A 10,068-nucleotide genomic window follows, 5' to 3' on the forward strand; every position below is an offset into this window, starting at 1 on the left:
GTGCATAATACAAGAAGAAGTCATGTTTTAAATGTTTGTATGACAATTGTCATCCAAAAAAATGTGTATCTTGTAACAAAAAATTTATTTTTGACCCTATTGTACAGCCACCTGAAGTAGATTATTTTGACTTTTTGTTTTTTAAATGATAGATTAGCACTTTTAGACATTTAAATATTATGACAGTTAAAGAAAAATAATTTAAATCACAAGGACAAGGATTCCAAATGAAAAGAAAAATGACAGGAGAAAAAATGAGTTGACAAAAAAGTTAATACAGTATTTAAAATGACATGACAAAGTGTTATAGATAAAAAAATTACATTTAAACTACTTTAGTGAATAAACATATAATAGAGGGAAACATTCCATGTGGGAAAAATATCTCTAAAAACAAAGATGATGTAACTTACCAAACGAAAGTGTTGGCATGTTGATAGACACACAAACAAACACACAAAATTCAAGCTTTCACAACCAACGGTTGCTTCATCAGGAAAGAGGGAAGGAGAGGGAAAGACGAAAGGATGTGGGTTTTAAGGGAGAGGGGTAAGGAGTCATTCCAATCCCGGGAGTGGAAAGACTTACCTTAGGGGGGAAAAAAGGAGACACACACACACACACACATCCATCCGCAACTCTTTGCCTTTACAAATGTCTACTTGTGTCTGTATATGTGCGGATGGATATGTGTGTGTGTGCGAATGTATACCTGTCCTTTTTTCCCCCTAAGGTAAGTCTTTCCGCTCCCGGGATTGGAATGACTCCTTACCCTCTCCCTTAAAACCCACATCCTTTCGTCTTTCCCTCTCCTTCCCTCTTTCCTGATGAAGCAACCATTGGTTGTGAAAGCTTGAATTTTGTGTGTTTGTTTGTGTGTCTATCAACATGCCAACGCTTTCGTTTGGTAAGTTACATCATCTTTGTTTTTAGAGATAATTGAATAAAAATATTGATCAGTCATTTCATTAACAATTTGAAAATAAAAAAAATTCAAAGCACCTGATAGGATTCCTTTTGTATGTCAGGAATGCATTTTGACCACTGCACTACACCGTCAGTCCATATAATATTACTATTTGTAAGCCTATAGACCTCCACGCAAAATTTTTTCATCGCTTACTTGCAAATGAGGGCCGATCTGGGTGAATGACCCAGGGTGTGATACCTGGCACCTTAACCTACACTGTTGTACACATGGTTTCAAAACGTTCATTCCACCTCTGTAGAACTCTTCTCATTAGCTGAAAACACAAATATGATAGATTACAACATTGGAAAGTCCTGGATGCAATAATACGTAGAATGAAAGAAAGGTCACCACTACAGCTCATGTCACTCAAGTCACTCATAGAAACGCCCAACAGAATGCAGTATGTACACTAACTTTCAAGCTCTTGCTTTTTCTGTACCAAAAGTCCATACAGCCACCTAACACCCAAATGCTCAAACCAGCAGCCACAGTGAGATTGATTGTTTATCAGTAATTGCATTAAGCTGGGTAGATGGAGATAGGGAGAGGGGTAGGAAAGGATGCACGAGGTAAGGAGAGGTAATGGGATGGTGGAATAGTATGAAGCAAGTCTTTAGACAGCTGAAGAGAGAGAGAGAGAGAGAGAGAGAGAGAGAGAGAGAGAGAGAGAGAGAGAGAGAGAGGCAATACACAATCTGGATGGGGAAGGAGCCGTGATGATGAGAGAGAAGGCAAAAGCTAATGTGAGGAAGTGGGCGACAGGTTAGCAGAGGTTTAGTCCAGGAGGACTGTGAGAGAGCATGGTATGCAGGAGAGATAAGTCACCCCTGCATAGTTCAGAGAAACTAGTGATAGAAGGTAAAATCCAAGTGGATCACATAATGAGAGCTGTTTAAGTCATTAATTTGGTGGTGGCCATTCGAGAAAGTTGTGGACAAGACAAGTAAACAACTGTGACTTGCACAGCATGTATTACCAGTTTCAATTATGGCAGTGGGCCATGCAAAAACAGAGTGTTGGATAGTGAGCAGCTGAAATATTCATGTTGAGAATTACAAAGAGATAGAAATGGACTGGTGAAAAGACTCGGGTGGAACACACACAATTTAAATATAATGAAATGAGTGGCTGATGGTCCAAGGAAGTTCTTTTCAGGGTTTCTAGAGATAACAAAAGAGATGAACTAGTGAACTAGTGGAAGACTGTTAGATGACAGTGGAAAAGCTGCACGCATATAGCTTCAGACCGAAGTGCTTGGAAAAATCTAGGGAAGGCCTTTATGCAGCAAAGGCTGTTAAATGGATGATGTTCTTAGTAAGTGTAGGTTATCAGTTTGATCCTTTAGTGCCCTTGTTGGCAAGTACATCAGGAATGGTGCACTGTAGCCCTCAGCAATCATTGGCCTGAAGATTTCAGATACAGCTTCTGTGTTCATAAATTGTTACAAGCCTATGAGCGACATAGGGATGAACAGTTGACCATGTGTCCAGCTTTGTACTTGTGCTGACCTGCTGGCACAGTGAGCCCTGTTGCTTTGTTTGTGGTGGTATTTATGTGGAGCTGCTATGGTAAAAGTTTAATGTAAACCGATTTGTGTTTTCAAATTATTGCTGTTTTTGTGATTTTAACCTGATGTAAGGACTATAGTAATTAAATAGTGAGTAGATGTAAAAAATGTTCTCACCTTTATTTGTTCTGAAGAAAAGCATTCAGATGTATAATACTTGGCATCAGAAGCAACTGGAATAGAATGGCCATAAAAACATAATTGCATCTCTAAGCTATTGTCACTTTAGATGTTACTCTGGTGAAAGAAAGGGAACAGTATAAAATAGGGAAGGTGATGAAATCTATACGTACTGCCAGGAAGAAAAAGTTGTTAATTTTGAACCAAAAGAAAGGTGGAACCCAGGAAGGAGTTGAAAGTAACAATACCCTAGCAGACAAGATTAAAACTTTGTAATACCATTAAGTAAGAGCAGCTATACTCGCATGACGTGTTTAAAATGGGGAAAAAAGTTGAAAGAATTCCAGAAAGACGAAAAGACAGAAATTTCAAGAACCATTCACATCAAAATGATGTCAGTTGTAGATTGTTAAGAGTTCATTGTTCAGTCATGAAAGAATTCTTTATACGTAGGGGAGGGCATTCAGGGATATAGTAAGTGTCAGTATATAAGCCGTTTGTTAAACACGTGCAATGCATATCTGCTGTTTACCTTCTGTTGGTAGCTTTCTAACCTTTGAGAAACTTTTTCTAACTGACACCCCCACAAGAAGATGGAAGGAAAAAATTTTATCACCTGTAACTTGTTCACTGTTCATGCAGTAAAATTGTCCCCCCAGGTATGATGTTTTAATTTATTTCTTCTTTACTATTAAGTACATTCACAACAGATTTTGCAGAGAGTACCTACATATAGCACTGAACATTCCTGAAAAATTATGTTACTGTATGACACATGGTTCAGGAGATATGACATCATAAATACTGATATGGGTGAAAAACTAGATTTTGATTAAAACAGAGTGCAAATTATCCAGAATACTCTTTCAGTGTTTGATAATGAGATCACTACCCAATTTCCAAGAAACTTTAAACATAGTTTCAAACCTTTCCTAAACTATGTGTAATCAGAAGTTTGAATCTGTTTTTTACATGGAAGTTCAATTCTTTATCAAATTAGGGGTTTGCTGGTATGCTAATAAAGGAGTTGTTTGTTGAGAATAAAGTTTAGTTTGAAAATCATTATCAAATAAGCGGAAGATCAATTCTGCTTTTCTTTTGAGCCACATTTCTGGCTCTTAAGAGAAGTCTAATACATGTAAATGAGATTCTGTGCCACTTCATGTAAAATTATGTGTAACACTGAGATATATTGCAACTAGAGATACTTTATCATCACTACAGTAAATGTATCAGATTCCTAAGAACACTATTTCTAAATTTTTATGTGTATACTGGATGCTCTCTACAATATGCTGAGGGTACATCAGAAAGTGAAGTTTTTGTCTCAACAGTTCTGCTTTGTTTTTATTTTTGTAGTTACTTGAAGTTCTGCTGTAAATATAACATTTCCTTTACTGGACTGGTACTTAAATTTGCAACCAAACTTTGCAATACTGTACAGAACAGTCATTAATCGGCTTATGTTCCAATAAGAACACTTGTATTTACATAGGTTTTTAATGAGGGTCAAGAGTAGCTTTAAATCCGTAAAGGCACAAATAAATTTATATTTTCACTCCACTGTAATATTTATGCTCAATAGCTAAATAAAAATAATCATTAAACTGAAATAAGAAGTACCTTCACAAAACTGACTGTTCTGCAATAATATTAAACTCAGTAAGTCCATACTCTTAATGACACTTTTAGAATTCATTTTGTCATGTTAAACAATGCTGTATTATGTTGTTACAGACAAGTGATTATAGGGAATAGGTGTATGCTGCAAAGAAACTCCTGTCACATGGTGTAACAACATTATGCCACTTTACAATTTCTTTACCTCATTAAAAACTAGCACATTGTTTTCCCACAAAACTAACATCTAACGTATACAAACAAATAACTGAAGACCTATGCTGTTGAACGAAACAAATCAGAATGAGAGCAGATCAACCTAGTGGCTGTTGCTGCAGCTCATAGGTGTTGTTGGAGGAAGTGACTTCAACCCAGTAAGAAAGTGAAGAATTGTATTCAAAATTCAGTTTTCATCTTCCAGAAGTTGCTTGACATGTAAACGTGGTGTATGTCAATTCACATACATGGAACAGAATGGGATGGAATGCCAAACATTCCGCAATATGATTGTTGTGAGTTTAGTGGCCAGTTGTTTACGTGTTGCCTATTAGTGTTTATCTTGGAATCTTCAGTTAACATTTTTGATGGTTTTTATGAAGTTTTTGCTAGTACGAGCTGCTGGCATTATCGAAGTTTTGCCCTCAGTCACTGTTAGAAGACTGGAGTGGAGCTTGCAGTCAGAGATTATATGTATATACCTGTCGTGTCCCCCCCATGAACATGGACCTTGCCGTTGGTGGGGAGGCTTGCGTACCTCAGCGATACAGATAGCGGTACCGTAGATGCAACCACAATGAAGGGGTATATGTTGAGAGGCCAGACAAACATGTGGTTCCTGAAGAGGGGCAGCAGCCTTTTCAGTAGCTGCAGGAGCAACAGTCTGGATGATTGACTGATCTGCCCTTGTAACACTAACCAAAACAGCCTTGCTGTGCTGGTACTGCGAATGGCTGAAAGCAAGGGGAAACTACAGCTGTAATTTTTCCCGAGGGCATGCAGCTTTACTGTATGGTTAAATGATGATGGCATCCTCTTGGGTAAAATATTCCAGAGGTAAAATAGTTCCCCATTTGGATGTCCGGGCAGGGACTACTTAGGAGGATGTTGTCATCAGGAGAAAAAAAAATGGCGTTCTGAGTATCGGAGCATGGAATGTCAGATCCCTTAATCAGGCAGGTAGGTTAGAAAATTTAAAAATGGGAAAGGATAGGTTAAAGTTAGATACAGGGGGAATTAGTGAAGTTCAGTGGCAGGAGGAACAAGACTTCTGGTCAGGTGAATACAGGGTTATAAATACAAAATCAAATAGGGGTAATGCAGGAGTAGGTTTAATAATGAATAGGAAAATAGGAATGCAAGTAAGCTACTACAAACAGCACAGTGAACACACTATTGTGGCCAAGATAGATACGAAGCTACCACAGTAGTGTAAGTTTATATGCCAACTAGCTCAGCAGATGACGAAGAGATTGATGAAATGCATGATGAGATAAAAGAAATTATTCAGATAGTGAAGGGAGACGAAAATTTAATAGTCATGGGTGACTGGAATTCGATAGTGGGAAAAGGAAGAGAAGGAAACATAGTAGGTGAATATGGACTGGGGGTAAGGAATGAAAGAGGAAGCCACCTGGTAGAATTTTGCACCGAGCATAACTTAATCATAGCTAACATTTGGTTCAAGAATCATAAAAGAAGTTTGTATACATGGAAGAAGCCTGGAGATACTGGAAGGTTTCAGATAAATTATATAATGGTAAGGCAGAGATTTAGGAACCAGGTTTTAAATTGTGAGACATTTCCAGGGGCAAATGTGGACTCTTACCACAATATATTGGTTATGAACTGTAGATTAAAACTGAAGAAACTGCAAAAAGGTGGGAATTTAAGGATAAACTGAAAGAACCAGATGTTATAGAGAGCTTCAGGGAGAGCATTAGGGAATGATTGGCAAGAATGGGGGAAAGAAATACAGCAGAAGAAGAATGGGTAGCTTTGAGAGATGAAATAGTGAAGGTAGCAGAGGATCAAGTAAGTAAACAGACAAGGGCTTATAGAAATCCTTGGGTAACAGAAGAGATATTGAATTTAATTGATGAAAGGAGAAAATATAAAAATGCGTTAAATGAAGCAGGCAAAAAGGAATGCAAACGTCTCAAAAAATTAGATCAACAGGAAGTGCAAAATGGATAAGCAGGGATGGCTAGAGGACAAATGGATGTGGAGGCATATCTCACTAGGGGAAAGGTAGATAGTGCCTACAGGAAAATTAAAGAGACCTTTGGACATAAGAGAACCACTTGCATGAATATCAAGAGCTCAGATGGAAACCCAGTTCTAAGCAAAGAAGGGGAAGCAGGAAGGTGGAAGGAGTATATAGAGGGTCTATACAAGGGCCATGTTCTTGAGGACAATATTATAGAAATTGAAGAGAATGTAGATGAAGATGAAATGGGAGATATGATACCACGTGAAGAGTTTGACAGAGCACTGAAAGACCTAAGCTGAAACGAGCCCCCAGGAGTAGACAACATTCCATTAGAACTATTGGTAGCCTTGGGAGAGCCAGCCCTGACAAAACTCTACCATTTAGTGAGCAAGATGTATGAGACAGGGGAAATACCCTCAGACTTCAAGAAGAATATAATAATTCCAATCCCAAAGAAAGCAGGTGTTGACAGATGTGCAAATTACCGAACTATCAGTTTAATAAGCCACGGCTGCAAAATACTAACAAGAATTCTTTACAGATGAATGGAAAAACTGTCTAAGTTGACCTTGGGGAAGATCAGTTTGGATTCCGTACAAATGTTGGCACACGTGAGGCAATACTGACCTACGACTTATCTTATAAAATAGATTAACGAAAGGCAAATCTATGTTTCTAGTGTTTGTAGACTTAGAGAAAGCTTTTGACAATGTTTACTGGAATACTCTCTTTGAAATTCTGAAGGTGGCAGGGGTATAATACAGGGAGCGAAAGGCTATTTACAATTTGTACAGAAACCAGATGGCAGTTATAAGAGTCGAGGGACATGAAAGGGAAGCAGTGGTTGGGAAGGGAGTGAGACAGGGTTGTAGCCTATCCCCAATGTTATTCAATCTGTATTGAGCAAGCAGTAAAGGAAACAAAAGAAAAATTTGGAGTAGGAATTAAAATCTATGGAGAAGAAATAAAAACTTTGAGGTTTGCCAATGACATTGTACTACTGTTATGTGGCATTCTCTAGTGTTGTCAACAATATTTTTAATTTAGACAGTAGCAACTGTAGGTGGAATCATCTTTACAAAGACTGCTTATGGTGTGTTTTATATGAAGTCCATTGTTTACAGAAAACTCTATTTTGGTTCTACTTGTAAACAACACATAATTTAAATGGTAATTTTGTGTATTTTCATCTCTGTCTCTCTCTGTTCTCTTATTGTTGGCTTTTCTTCCTGCTTCCTATTGACTTCTACTTTAGTACCAATATTTTCTTACTTTCCTGAGGCACATATGATAATATTAGTATAGCTGCAATGTATTTTGAATTTACTCTAACATCATGCAACATGTTGCAAAGGACACAAAATCATGTAGTAGAGCTCTAATTTTTTCTAGTAACTCATTTTTTATTTATCTTATACAGTTGTCTTACAGAATATCAAGAAATTAACATGCACTTATGCAATGGTGTCTGACTTCATTTAAGTGTGGACTCCAACAAATCTTGATACACAAAGCTTTCATCTTGACAGGTGGAGCTCAGGTGGTAGCAAAGACTTACCTGATCAAGTGATTTGCCAACCAATCACAAAAAATCCAAAAGCGAGCAACTGAAATGCTGCCATGAATCATGTAATTAAACAGCCTGGGAAGGTGTAATATCGCAGTGACCAATCAATAGAACAACCTTAAGTCTCTGTGGTGTGACATTCAGATCAAGTTACGATATTTAGTTTTCTGAACAAAGTATTATGTGTGGGTACATCAATCACAATTTGCACATCATGTAACTGCAATTATTGTCAAATATTTTTGTTAACAATGTTCTGGTACTTACTTATGAGCAAATTTTGTTGACATGATCTTCTCATATCATGTGTCAATCAAACACAACCATCCAGAATTTTAAACTGTCTTCTTCATTTGGAGTAGAAGCTCAAACCTTAAGCCAAATCCTTTTTTGACCTCCAAATTTTATTTCCGTTGAGCAACGTTTATCCAGTCTTGTTAGCCATTCAAATAAATCAGTTTTATAGGAGGGTAAACTTTTTCAAGTTCCGATCGTCCGCAAAATGGCAACAACAGTGAAAAAAAAAATCAATGTTTTACTTGCAATATCTAGCTACACTTTCCAGCAACTTCTCTACATAGTCGCCCCTCCTATTTAGAAATTTGACGTAGTGTTGTACCAACTTTCTACATTATATCTACGTCAATACTGGGCAAGCCACTTGACGATGTGTGGCGGAGGCTGCTTTCTCGCACCACTAACAGATATACCCATCCCCGTTTCACTCAGGAATGGCCCTTGGGAAGAACGATTGTCGATAAGCCTCTGTATTGGCTCTAATTTCTAGAACTTTCTCGTCTTGGTCATTTCACGAAATGTACATGGGAGGAAGTAATATGTTGTCCGGATCTTCCCAGAAAGTACTCTCTCGAAATTTCAATAACAAACCTCCCTGGGATGCACAATGCGTCTCTTGTAGGTCTACCACAGGAGTTTGTTGAGTATATGTGAAACGCTCTCGCGGCGACAGAACGATCCTGTGACGAAGCGTGCCACTCTTCGTTGGATTTTCTTTATTTCTTCAATCAGTGCTCTCTACGGACCTCAGCATGGCATCTGCTGTTCCTACTATCTGTTTTATGTAGTCATTCCACTTAAGGTTGCTCTGGATAGTTACTCCTAGACATTGTACGTTAGATACAGTTTCGAGCAATTTGTCATCGACAGTGTAGATTTACAGCAGTGGGTTTCTTTTCCTATTATGCGCAATTTATTTGCGTTCAGGGTCAACTGCCAGAGCCTGCACCATTCATCAATATTCTGTAGGTCACTCTGCAAATCGACTGTGTTTTGTGGCGTTGCTACTTTATGGTCAACTGCACAATTTGAAACAGTCTTAAAGTGCTTGCAGCACTTTGTAGTAGATCATTTATATAGAATGTAAACATTAATAATTGAGTCTGTGATGAATCTTTCTTTGTTTACGTAGCTGTTTCCTAACACGGCCATTAAATCACAGTGAGTTCTTCCCATCACTTAATACCTTTCCTGGAAAATGCTTGTTTAAGGCGTGTTAAACAATCCTTTTGAATTTTTCCATTGTGCTTCACATCTTCGTCCACAACACTGAGTATTTAATGTTGACGACTCCAATACTCTGCAATTTGTATCCTATCACTCTTCTTAATCAAAAATACCTTCCATTATTTCTTAATATTTCTTGTGAAGACTGTGGTCATAGTTGCTATCACAGTCTCATGATCACAGTTATCTTCCCCTACGTTAAGTGACTTGATAAGTTCAGGTCTGTTTGTTGGTAGGAGGTCTAAGAGAGGTCTAGAACTGCTTGTTTAGCTATCTGCTCAAAGTAGTTTTCTGACAAGACATTCAGAATGTCACACGAATCCCTGTCTCTAGCTCCAATGTTCATAGCATGACTCTCGCAACCCATGCCTGGCAAGGTTAGGGTACCTCCTATTACAACAGCATGATCAGGAAAGTTATTAGCGACATTCTGAAAGTTCTTTCTGAAGCGCTGTATCACTAAAGCTCCTGAGCTTTCTAATACCCTC

This window comes from Schistocerca nitens, chromosome 1, assembly GCF_023898315.1.
Source record: "Schistocerca nitens isolate TAMUIC-IGC-003100 chromosome 1, iqSchNite1.1, whole genome shotgun sequence".
NCBI lineage: Eukaryota > Metazoa > Arthropoda > Insecta > Orthoptera > Acrididae > Schistocerca > Schistocerca nitens.